The 13182-nt window shown below is 37.3% G+C and overlaps 1 protein-coding gene across 2 annotated transcripts in view; it reads right to left on the minus strand.

The window, feature by feature from the left end:
- Positions 1-13182, minus strand: part of HPSE2 (heparanase 2 (inactive)) — a 710163-nt gene that overhangs the window by 342461 nt on the left and 354520 nt on the right. The window lies entirely within an intron of this gene.

Below are 13182 nucleotides of genomic sequence, written 5' to 3' on the forward strand. Positions count from 1 at the left end.
AATAGTTGCTTTATATCCTTTGGTGCTCCTGTGTTAGGTGCACATATATTCAAAAGTGTTATGTCCTCTTGGTGGAATGTCCCTTTTATCATTATATACTGCCCCTCTTTCCCTCTCATTGTCTTTTTTATCTCAAAGTCTGCTTTGTCTGATATAAGTATGGCAACACCTGCTTTCTTTTGCTTGCCATTTGCTTGGAGTATCATCTTCCCTCCCTTCACTCTGAGCCTATGTTTGTCTTTAGAGCTGAGATGTATTTCCTGGAGGCAGCATATTGTTGGGTCTTATTTTTTAATCCATCCAGCCACTCTGTTGTCTATTGATTGGAAAATTCAATCCGTTCACATTTAGAGTCATTATTTATATATAAGGGCTTAATACTGCCATTTTATGTCTTGTTTTCTGGTTGTTCTATACTTCCATTATTTCTTTTCCTTTTTATTTCTGACTGCCATTTCAGTTTGGTGGTTTTCTGTGATGGTTTTCTCAGTTTTCTCTTTATTTACGATTTGTGGTTCTGTTCTGATTTTTTGTTTATTGGTTACCATGAGCTTTATATAAAAGATGTCATAGATGAGACAGTCCATTTTCTGATAGCCTCTTATCTCCATTAGTCTAAGCAAGTTCCACCCTTTCCTCTTCCCGTTCTGAGTTATTATTGTCACAAATTATTCCTTGTTGTGTTGTGAGTTTGTGACTAAGTGTATATAATTATTTTTGATGCTTTCCTTTCCTTTATCTTCTATGTTATAAGTAAGTGTTTACTATCCTATTCTGATATAGACCTGCAATTTTCTGATTCCATCTGTCTGTTTATCTCCTGGCTTAACGATTTGTAAACATTTGCCTTTTAATTTCAGATAGGAGGGCTCCTTTCAACGTTTCTTATAAGGCAGGCCTAGTGGTGATGAACTCCTTCAGCTTTTGTTTTCTGAGACAACTTTTATTTTTCCATCATATGTGAAGCACAGTTTCAGTGGATAGAGTATTCTTGGCTGAAAGATTTTGTCTTTCAGTATTTTGAATATATCATTCCATTCTCTCCTAGCCTGTTAGGTTTCTGCTGAGAAATCCACTGAAAGTCTGATAGGAGTTCCTTTGTAGGTTATTTTCTTCTGCCTTACTGCCCTGAATATTTCTTCTTTGTCGTCTATTTTTGCCAGTTTTGATTTTATAATCCTTGGAGAAGGTCTTTTTGTACTGATGTAATTAGGAGTTCTATCGGCTTCATGTGTTTGTAAGTCCAATTTCTTCCTAAGGTTTGGGAAGTTCTCAGCTATTATTTCTTTGAATAAGCTCTCTGCTCTTTTCTCCCTCTGGAATACCTATAATCCTTATGTTGCTTTTCCTAAGTGAGTTGGATATTTCTTGAAGAATTTCTTCATTTTATAAAAATCTTAGTTTCTCTCCTCCTCCACTTGAAGCATTTCTAGGTTTCTATCTTCTAGTTCACTTATTGTCTCCTCCATAAGGTCAGCTCTATTTTTTTTTTATGGTCACTAGATTATTTTTTATCTCATTGATTGTGTTCTTCATATCCAGAATTTCTGTATAGTTTTATTTATGGGCTCCAATCTCTTTGGTGAAGTATTCCTTTTGCTCGTTAATTTTATTCCTGAGCTCAATGAATTGTCTTTCTGAGTTTTTTTTGTAACTTGTTGAGTTTCTTTATGACAATTATTTTGAATCATCTGTCATTTAAATTGTAAATTTCTGTGACTTCAGAATTGGCTTCTGGATATTTGTCATTTTCCTTCTGCTCTGAAGTGTTACTGTGGTTCTTCATGATGTTTGATGAATTGATCCTTTGTCAGTGCATTTGTGGTAGTATCAGATCACAGATTCCACCTGCCACCGCTGGAAGGGGGCAGGAGCTGTGTTTTCTGATCCTGCCCTGTCTGCTGGAAGTTGTGCTGGTAGGGCTGCTCTGTGTTTGCATGGGCTGGCTGTAGCTGCTTGTGGGTGCCACTGCACAGCACACACATGCAGGCAGGGCCACTGTGCTCCACTGATGGGTCGCTCTCACACTGGTGGGGCTGCTGTGCTCGGCAGGGGACTGGCTGAGCTGCTGTGCTAGGCGGGAGGGACGCTTTCTTTTGCATGGGCCAGCTCTGTGCTCATGGGCAGTTCACCTGAGATACTACACTTGGTAGGTGGAGCTCCTTTGCAAAGGCTGAGCCGCTGCCACTCAGTGGGGCTGCCATGGCATAGTGGGTGCTCCCATGGGCCGGGCTACCACCCTGAAAGTATTGGCACATAGGTTGGGCTGCCCCCCCCTTACAGTCACACCAGCTGCTGTGTGAGGACCCAAGACCCGGATCACTGCCACTAGAGAGGGGGAGTGGTCTGCTCACCTAGTTTCACTGCTTCCTGGGGATCCAGTCTACCCACCTTCACTTGTATGGCTGCATGGATCTCTGAGGAATCCTGTTGTGCTGTGTAGGGAATCCTCTGTTGATTAATGAATTTCCATTTAGTTGTAACTTAGAGTGGTGAGACAAAGAGAACAACTCACTCTGCCATGATGCTGACATCACTCCCTCACATATATTTTTTTAAATGTTATTTTTAGAAAATATTATTACCTCAATGCTAATTCTGGCCAAAGACAGATTCTCTTTCATTCCAGGGATGGTAGTTTCATTGGAAGACAGGAATTCCCTGGTACTTCTAAAAAATTATCTGTGACAGGGGCTCATTTAAATTAGGCATTAATTTACCTGGTTCTATTTTTCTAAGTTATGTGATCTTAGGCAAGTCACTTTCCCTCTCTGAGTCTGTTTCCTCATCTTTAAACTGAGGAAGTGAACTAGATGATTTCTGAGGTCTCTTCCAGCTCTGATATTCTCTGGGTTGATAAGTATAAAAGAAGAGGAGAGGAGCTTCCTCAGAAGGCATCTGCAAGGTTAAACCTTCCAGTAAGAACTAAGTGTGTATGGAGTGGTCAGTCTCTAGACTGCAGGAATCTTCATTTAGAATTGCTTACATTTTGGGGCTGTGGGCTATGCTTGACTTCATATTAAGCTATTCATATTCTTATGTGGTTTTTATAATTATTTAAATGATAGCAGTATGTCCAACAATAATTTCCTTAGAACTAGAAATAGATGGAAGAATTTAGATATTTGTCAATTTTTGACCTGCACAAAGGAAAGTTTCAGAGACAAAGACAGAGAAATCTCAATGAAATGAAAAAGCTAGCACCATGGATTACCAGTAATCACAGATTCAACATACTTGAATCCAAGTCCATACCAGGATATTAGTCACCCATATGACCTTGGGTAAGTCACTTAGCCTCTAAGAACTTCAGCATTTACTTTTAATAATACCTACACATATTAAATATATACTATGTTCTAGAGCATTATGTAGGTTTACATTACATATATATTTCTAATATTTAATCTTTACAACAAATCCTGAAAAGTAGGTATTCCTATTCCCATGGTGCAGACAAGGAATCTAAAACTCAGAGTGGTGACATTACTTGAGAACACCAAGAGATTCTAACCCTGGCCTTCTGACTGAAAACCCCAACTTCCAGTGCACTCCTCCATTAGCAAATTATATCAAATCAAGAATATTTATTTCTATTATGTACAAGGTAAGGCAGTTGTTAAATGCCATTAAGATTTTAATTTCCTGGCTGAAGGCATTGCCAAGTGTGACACAAATGAAATGGAGGTAACTCCTAAAGTTGTAACTGGGAGTGGAAAGGTAGTGAGAGACAGCTAGGAACAAGGCAGCTGTCTCAGAGCTAGGCAGAGATGAGGAAGACTTGGAGAAAGGGAAATAACAAACAATAACAAACAATTGCCAAACTAAGTTAGGAGCATGGGGTCAGGGCAGGAGGGCTCCTTACTTTACTCCTCTCACCCTACTCAAATTAATGCTGCAGAGCTGAAGATTGGGTAAGTAGCCTAAGATGACTTTCAACCTCAGTTTCTCATCTCCTTTTACTATTTCTAACAGGTGGTTGGTGGCAATGATGGCATCTCTGGTGATGTGTAGCTCCTGTGTAGACCTCTCTTCTGAGCACCAGATCTATATAGCAAATCACAAAGTTTTTGGTTAAAAGACTGACATGTGAGTATAAAGAAATGGACAAATTTTCGTGAGAAGATCATAATCTTTAAAGGCCATTTTCAAGGAGACATTTTAAAAGTGTTATAAGCAATGGCAGCATTTTATGTTTTTCATGATGACCACTTTGAGGAACAATCCTCAGTTGGATGCATAAATCCTGTTCTTGGTCCAGTTGTCTTGTTTTATTTCTGAGTGAGCCTCATTACTTTCCAGTCACACCTGGTGTGTGTCTCTGATGTGGCTGCAAGCAGGCAGGACAAGGGACTTCCCGTCTAGTCTCCAGTGTATCCTGGCCAGTGCACAGGTGTGTCATGGACTAACATAAGGTTGGGAACTAGGTCATTTGCAGGCTGAAGGCAGCTGGAGTCTTTAGAGCATAAGCTCCTACTGATTGTCTTGGGACTGCTCAGTAAAGGAATCAGATATTTTAATTACCAGTAGTTGTGTTTCCCAACCAACAGGAATTTTTTCTGAGTTTTTCACCCTTGAACAGATGCAGAAAAAGGGCCTGGCATGTGATGTGGGATTTCTGTTTCCTATCAAGCAAGATAAGTTTACAGATTCTTTTTACAGCTAGAGTTTATTCACCATCAGATGGGTTTTTGTCATGGCTGATTCTGCAGAGAAATATATTATAAACTTACTGATAAAAATTTTTTATTTTGCCTTAACAAAGACAAAATAACAAGAAAATAAGCTCTGTTAAAAAGCCTATACTAGCTTTTGAGATTTTTAAAAAAGGAAGCAAGTCAAAGTTGAAATTTTTGATAATTATATAATGCCCTGCTTGCCTGCCTCCTGGGATCACTATACAGATCTATCTAACTCCAAGTGCTTTGAAAAGCAAAAAGTTCTATTTAGATTGAACATACAACTACTTGACTATGAACAAAATTAAACCTAATGATTTTATTGACCCTGGTCATATTTGAATCTATTTTAAGTTCTCTTTTTATAGTTATATTAAGAAATAGAGAACAGTGAATTAAAGTTTATTATAGTGAATTAAGACTTTTTTTACCCATTTCAAGTAGAACATTCTTTAGCATTAGAAATTTAAAAGCATGACTGCTATTTTATTTTCAGATTTCATGTCTTGGATTTTTGAAATAGAAAACATAAAGCGTTATTTTAAGGGATATTCTTAGAAAAACTTTGAAATGGCAGTTGTTATGTTACCTAGAAATGATGACTTAAAATTGGCAAGAAATAATAAAAAAAAATTTAAGAGTTCAAGGAGCAGAGACTGGAAAGTAAGGGTAAAGGATATTACTGTCCAATTAACTAGCTCCTAGAGGCCAGAAATTGCGTTATAGTCACATTTGAATGTGCCAGTTCTAACAGATTCTGGCATCTCTTACATGGCAAATAAATGTAGAACAGGTCTGACATACCTGCAAAGATTTGTTTCTTAATCTTTTTTAACACATGTCCTATCAACCACAGAGAGTTTTTTGAGTTCTAGTTTCTGTAATTTTATTGATAGGAATGATAAACTTTTTGTTTATCAAGTATAACATTATAATATTGAATATACACTTTCAAGCTACTCATATGACATTCCACTGCATTCTAAAAAGACCGAGAGGCTCCTTCAAGTCACCAAGAATGAGTAATGTGGGCCTGTGTTTTCACATAGGAAACAAAGATATTAGGGCCCAGGGTGGTTAAGTGATTTAAACAAGACAGAGACAACTCATTAGTACCAGATCTGGGACTAGGATCCAAGGCTCCTGGATCTGTTAGTTATGCTATGCTACTTCCTACATTTGGTTATATTTCTTCTTTATCATGACCTGGGTTTTGAAGTTCATGATTAGATGAAAAGGAAGCTGAAAATACAGCACAAGGCTATATGTGAGTATGCTGAACATGGAGACACACCTTGCTACGTATCTCCTGCACACATTTTTTCCTTGTTTTCTAGGAAACCAAAGAATGCGGTAGCATCTGTTGAAGATACCTCTGAAATAAGTGATGCACAATTCAAACATCTTCATATTAAGGAAAAAACAGTAAAATCTAAAAAATCAAAAAGTTACTGAAACTCAAGCCAACAAGCAAAGAAACAGATAAAAATAAACAAACGCTTTTTTAAAATGAGCTTCCCTAAGGCAGTTGCCAAACTGCTATAATGGCACATTGTTTTCAATGGCAGAGTTCACACTAATGAGAGGAGGAGATGAATTCCATAATATCCTGTGCAAGTCAGAGAGTGTGTATCTGCAGATGCAAAACAACCGACAGAAGTTTCAAGCAAGTAGAAAATACAGAGGAAGAATATCGATGGCTGAAGTTAGCCCAAGCATATCCTTCACAGTCTGGCACAGCCATCTCTTCAATTCACCATCCACCTTCAGATTCAATAACAACGTTTGACAGGAAACACAAAATCCAAATTATTAACAAGTTTCCTAGAGCTACGTGGATACTGAATTAAGAGTGGAATCTATGTCCCCTTGTCTTTCAGCCACCGATGTGTCATATGCCTCCCAAAATGCATTTGCTAACTCTTTTAATTCTAATCATGATAGCAGCTGCCACTTACCGAACACTTGTTATATGTCAGGCATTTGTTGAGTGCTTCATATTATATCATTTAATATTTATAACAACATTAGGAGGCATTTATTTTCATCCCCATTTGATAGCTAAGGGAATTCAGGCTAGGAGAGGTTACACGGCTAATAAATGGTTGGGCTGAGATTGAACCCAAATTTGCCTAAACACTAAAGTCTATGGTTTTAACCACTACTCCAGGCACGGCTATTGGATTCCACTTTATATACCAATTTGCTTGGAATACATTCCTAGGGTTCTTAGGCAAAGTATGACCTCACTGGGAAAAAGAATTATGATCATTTATTGATATCTGCTATGAGTAAGTAAAAAGTGGTAGTTTTGACATACACATCAGATATTTGCCAACTCTGCCCTAGGTAGTGCTTCTTCTATGAATTATTACTCTCTATATATATGATATGTGATCTACTCTGTAGACCAGCTTCTGTCACATCTATGTGACCATATTTTGCCAGACCAATATGAGAACACTTGGTCTGTCAACTTACCAGAATTTCCTTAATTATTACTCTATTAGACTATCCAGGCTGTGAGGTCACTGTACCATTTGTGGGAAACAAGTACCAGGCTTGAGTTTTCCATAAGAATTTGGTGGTTCTATTGGGGTAGAAGAACAAGAAGAACCAGCGTATCAATTTAAAGAATGTGAACAAACCTCTACGCACTAGCTAGATATTTTCTGTGCCTATCATTCATAAAATAATTCAGGTAAAAAAATAATCTTAAAAAGATTAAGACTAGGATGAAACAGAATTGTCCACAGCCAAGGGAGTTAATACAAGATTTGAGACTAAAAAAGAAAATAGACTTAGGAGGTAAGCAAAGGGATTAAAAACTAAGAAAGGCCAAAGAGCAGCAAGGTTAGAGAAAAGAGAATCAAAGCAAAGCTGGAAACTTACAAAAGCCATGTCTTACTCTAAAGAAGGATTATTTGCTTACTGCTTATATTCTGGCAATTTTTATCACTGCACCAAAACATGGGTCAGAGTTAGTCTTGTGGATACAGGAACACAAATTACATTTCAGAAGCTGTGGAAATGGGTGAGAGTGCCCAGGTCCGGAGACAACGTCAAGAAGTCGGGCTGCTAGCATTCCTTCAGCTGCAACACATTCCTTTGACTGCAGCACAGTCTCACCTGCTAAACTCAACCAAGATGAGAAAGTACCAAACGCACTGAAGATTTTTCCTCTACCCTCTCCCTTTCGTCTTAACTCTATTCCCCTCCGTCCTTCCTCTTGCTGCCTTTCCCTCCACTCTTTACTCTCTTCTTTCCATCCTCTCACAAGACATCGTTGAGAGCCTGCTATATTCCAAGTACTTGGAGCTTAAACAAGTGAATCAAATTCACTGTCATTCCCAGGCCCACAGTCCAGGGGGGAGGAAGAAAAATAATACATTATAATTTCATAGCACTTTATAAAGCACTTTCTCACATAGGTCCGGGAATTACTATCTCCCTTTTACAAATGAAGAAACTGAGGTTAAGTGAATTGTCCAATATCAACCCTGTAGCATAGAATATAGGTAACAGAAAAGAGACAGAGAAGGAAAGAATGAGTGAAAAGAAAGTGAAGGCTACCATCTTTCTCTCCCAGTTAATTAAGTTTCACCATAGGCTGCATAATTAATATACATATACTCTGACATATATATATATACATATATACACACACACATATATGCATACACATGTGTGTAAAAGATAACACTAGATATAGGTTAAAGTACCCTGCACTTTGCAAAAGGCTAAGCAAGTATAAGTTAGCACCATTATTACACAGAATCAAAGTAAATAAGCAAAAGAGTAAGCTAAGATTTGAAATATCTGACAACCATTCTTCTGCTTGCAAAAGGCAATACATTTCAAGGTTCAGGATGAACCATTCAAGAAACCTAGCTGGGCTGAAGAGGTCTAATCAATCAATCAATCAGTCTACCAAGATAGGAAAGTACTGGATTCATCACTAAGAAGTTAAGGAATAGATTTACCAAAGGCTGTGGAAGTGAAAGTCAAGGCTTTAACACAGCCATAGGATCTCCTAAAGGGAGAGGAAAGATGAGAACTAGAAAAGTAAGAAGACTCATTCTTTCTCAATATATGGATAAATATAAAGTAGCAATAATTAGCTATAAGTTAGCTTTAAAAAGTAAAAATAAGAAAATTGAATTAAAAAATATTTGTTCTTATTTGATATATGAAGAAGTGAGTTGAATATAAAAATGACATCACTTTTGTAAGAAGGGCTAGTTTTATACAAGCTAATGATAGAGAAGTTTCCTCGTAGAAAAGGCCTCTCTGTACCACACAAATCATCCCACATGGAGCGGACTGCACATTCCATGTCTATTTGACATTGTTCAACAGATGTACCAAGCCCTTATATAAGTGAGAAATACAGCCTTAGAAGTGACAAAGAAAGACTTAATAAAAACAGTTCTAGCAACTTTAGAAGAAGTTACTATCTGAAACAAATTGGTAGACTCCACTGCTTATTGGGATCAAGGTATTACACTAAATGAGTTAGAATTATTACTTGAATCCTCCCAACAAGCCTGCAAAGTGGATATTATTATTGCCATTTTATAGGTAAGAAATTTCAGAGAGGCCGAATAACCTTCTGAGACAAAACCAGGTAGATAGTGCTTTTCCCTTATCTTGTCTTCCAAGGGAGCTAGGAGAAATAGATGTTTAATTAGCAGGTGAACCAGAAAGGGAGACTAGAAAAGACTCTAAAACTTAGGATTTATTGTTAATCCATGTCAAACTGAGTTGGCAATGTGACTAACACTAAATATTTGAAACTAACAGTCTGTATTTTAGATTGTTCTACACAGTAATATAATAACATGACTTAAAGAGTGAACCATACATGTTGAGTAGAGGTAAATTTAGAAGGGAAGAGTTACCTCAGAGATATCCATATCTGGACCTTATAAAATCTCTGGAAGTGAAACCCCAAAAGGTCTTGATGACAGAGGCAGGAAGTTACTGAGACTTAGGGAGCCTGGCTCAACAGAGGAAGCCTTGAATTTTAGTGATGCTGTGTTTGCTGCGATTTCTCTCTGGAATGCCTCAATGTCCCCCCTCTTCCCACTTGTCCTTATGCTGCACAGGTTTTTACCCAATTAAAGTTTTTATATTTTTGTTCAACACAAAGCCAGGAAAGTATTCCTCAAGAAAATATGTCCCATAACCAACTCATGCCTCCCTTGTAACCTCTTCCAAGATCCTTCTGCTCTTCTTTCTGAAAAGAGCAAGTGTCTCTCATATGGAACAACACATTCTCTTTAGTTTCTCCCTGGCTTTTCACCACTTGGGTCTTCTTTCCCATGTTCCTTTGTATTTTGTGGGGTTCTTTCTTTAAAAAATTCTCTAATCCTACACTCACCTCCCTTAAAACCTAACTAGAAGGCTGGCTTGAGGTCATTAAGACAGAGTAAACTAGTTTTATTTTAATTGTGCTGCAAATAAGCTCACTTCTACCTCCAAAAAAGTTTATATATTGGATCAGACCAGTTATTTCTGGAGTCCTTTTCTCTACAACCAAATGTCGTAAGTAATCAGAATCACCTAGACAAGCCAGGTTGGTAACGCTTTTCTCTCATCTTGTCTTCTAAGAGAGCTAGGAGAAATAGGTGCTGTAATTAGGAGTTAAATCAGAAAGGGAGACTAGAAATGACTCTAAAAGTTTAGGGTTTACCATGAATCCACCATGTCAGCAAGAATGGTGTCCAGCTATAGTAGCCCCCACTTTCATTTACATTTAAAGAACTAATCTTCTTTAGACGAATATTTCACAAACATTGTAAGCCTGCATCTTTTCTAACAACCTATAAACTGAAGAAAGAAATTGGAAAATGCAAGATGAACTTCTCTACCCACCTGCCACTAGAGAGCTGCCGACTTCCTTGAACAAGAGCTGAGGAGATTCCTATATGCATATAACATTCATTGGATCACTTATTTATTTGTTTACACAGTTTCAAGGCCCTCTGCTGGCCTATATGTTGTATGGCTGAGCTCCAAAACAAAAGTTTTAAAATGTAAATTAAATACAGATGGCAAAAGCCACATATCCAAATAGTTACAAATGAAAGTCACATAGACATTTTCATAAATATCCTTGTCATTAATCTCCTTTGAAAAATTCTTATGCAATAGGCAATTTATGGAAGGCTGAGCCATTTTATTTTCACAGCCAAATGAGGAGGAACAGCAAAACTTCCCCTAAAAGTTCTAAACATTTGTGGAGGGCTTTTAAAGAAAACACAAACAAAGAGGAGATGCTTTCCCTCTTATGTTTACCATAAAGCCAAATAAGGCATTAAGGTAACTCATTCCATTCCTCTCTAGAGAAGCAAGGTGCTTCAGCAAACAGAGCTCCTCAAGATTTGAGTTCTAATCCAAGTTCTCTTGGTCAGTGTTATAGCCTTTGATATTGACAGTAGACAGAAAGAAAAATAGAGCTTCCTATCTTTTTCTTTTTCTCGTACTCTTTTTTTTTTGTCTCATCTCCTTATCACCTCTCCTTTCTTTTCATCTCTCCTTTCCATATATATCATTAGGAAAATGCTCTGGGCATAGTGAGGTGGCATGGTTCACAGTAAAATGGCCAAGAAAAAGTAAAAGTGCTATCTCCTCCATGAACGCCACCCACTCACAGTAATCTCTTCCTCGGCACCAACTATTTCATGCATTTGGAACTTGAATATATGTATAAAAGAACCCTAACAAAAACAGAGCAGTTAAAAAGAGGCAATTTATGATGCTAAGCCAGAAGAGATGGTCCAACTCTACTTCTTACTAACTGCATGACTTTGGGCCACTCATATTTCTGCTCCAAGCTTCAGTTACTTTATCTGTAAAATGGAACTGAAGGTCCTAACCCTGTCACACATGAAGTATGTGAAATTGTTTTGTAAACTATAAAGTGCTAGACAAGTGAAAGGGAACATTATTTTCTTCTTAATCATCCCTCTAGTCTTTTCTCTAATTCTAAGTACACTGATCAGAAGACCAAGACAATAAAAAAGACTTGTGCATTAATAATTTTAAAACATTATATTTTAGATATAATTTAAATAATTTTAAATATTAAATTTTAAAACATTAATAATTTTAAATAATTTTTAATCTTAAAACAATAATTTTAAATTTTAAAACATTATATTAAGAAAATCAACCTGGAATAATATAACAAGAAAAAGTTGTCCCTTTCCTTTACTCTGGGAATTGAAGACCTTAAAGGCAAGAATGAGAATTTAAAAGTGAAGCTTTCTTGAATGTCCTCTGGTCTTGATTTCCTCTAGACTGCTTTCCTTATATTGCACATTTCATGCACACTTTGCATCATAATGACTATTTTATGAGTTGATGATTCTTTTATGAGAAATGGTTTACTGTGTAATCAAGCAGAGAGAGAATTATCTCAAGGTTCACTTACAAGAAATTCAATTATGAATTGCTAAATGTACTGCTCACACAGAGAAGACTGAAACCTGTTTTTTGATTTTTGGTTTTTTTTAACGTATCATTAGGCATTAATGTCAGCATTTCTTTGCTTGTCATGACATTTCAACTTTTCATTCAGGGAATGAAATGAATTGAAAGACCCAGTAATCTAGTGATCTACAATTGAGGGCAAATTTCTTTAACTGGAATTTAGCAAACGTGTATGAATCTACTGCTACACATAGGCCGTATGCTAGGGGGAGATGGGGAATGACAAATATGAATAATAGATATAACTTCTGCCCCCAAGGAGCTGAAATTCTAGTAGAGAGAAAAGAGAAGGACATACAACATGCAAGGAGCATACATAGAAACACATGAAAACCAGGATCCATGGGCACTAAAGAGGGAAGGACACTCACTACCAGTGAGGGGCAAGAGAGCCAAGCTTTCTAACCCTGTAGATTTAGTTTTAAAGGAAGTTATTCTAAACCATAGAGTCTCCTTCTATATAATGTTCACCTATAATAATCAATAAAGCTAACGAAAGGAGAGAAATTAATCTATTCAACATCTTTAAGTTCTGGAGTCAACTCACTGGAGTTTTCACATCTTAGAATAGGAAGCTTTGCTCTCACCCTAACAATAAGAAAAAGCCAGATAATCTACAAAATTATTTCTTGAACAAGACAGTACAAAAACCTCAGGGCAACAAACTAGCCTGAATTCTAAGGAAAGACAGGCACTTTCAAGGAATGATGGAATGCCTGCACTTGCTTACCTGGGGCAAAGCATGGAAGTAGGAGATGCCAGACACCTTACAAGCTGGTAAGAAGAACTCAACTAAAAAATTCAATAAACTGCAAAAGGCAGCTGGGGGCTAGCCTAAGAATATAGAACTCCTGGGAGTCTGAGATACAAAGGTAGTTTTGTATCCACTTGCAATCTCTTCTCTCCGGATATCCCCAGGCATGCATTAAAATGTTGGGTGGGGTAGCAGGAATGGCAGGGCAAGAGACCAAGGAGAGCTTTCCTTGGTGGTTCAGGCCTGGAAAGG

This window comes from Ceratotherium simum, chromosome 6 (assembly GCF_057802395.1).
Source record: "Ceratotherium simum simum isolate JZ-2026a chromosome 6, ASM5780239v1, whole genome shotgun sequence".
NCBI classification, from domain to species: domain Eukaryota; kingdom Metazoa; phylum Chordata; class Mammalia; order Perissodactyla; family Rhinocerotidae; genus Ceratotherium; species Ceratotherium simum.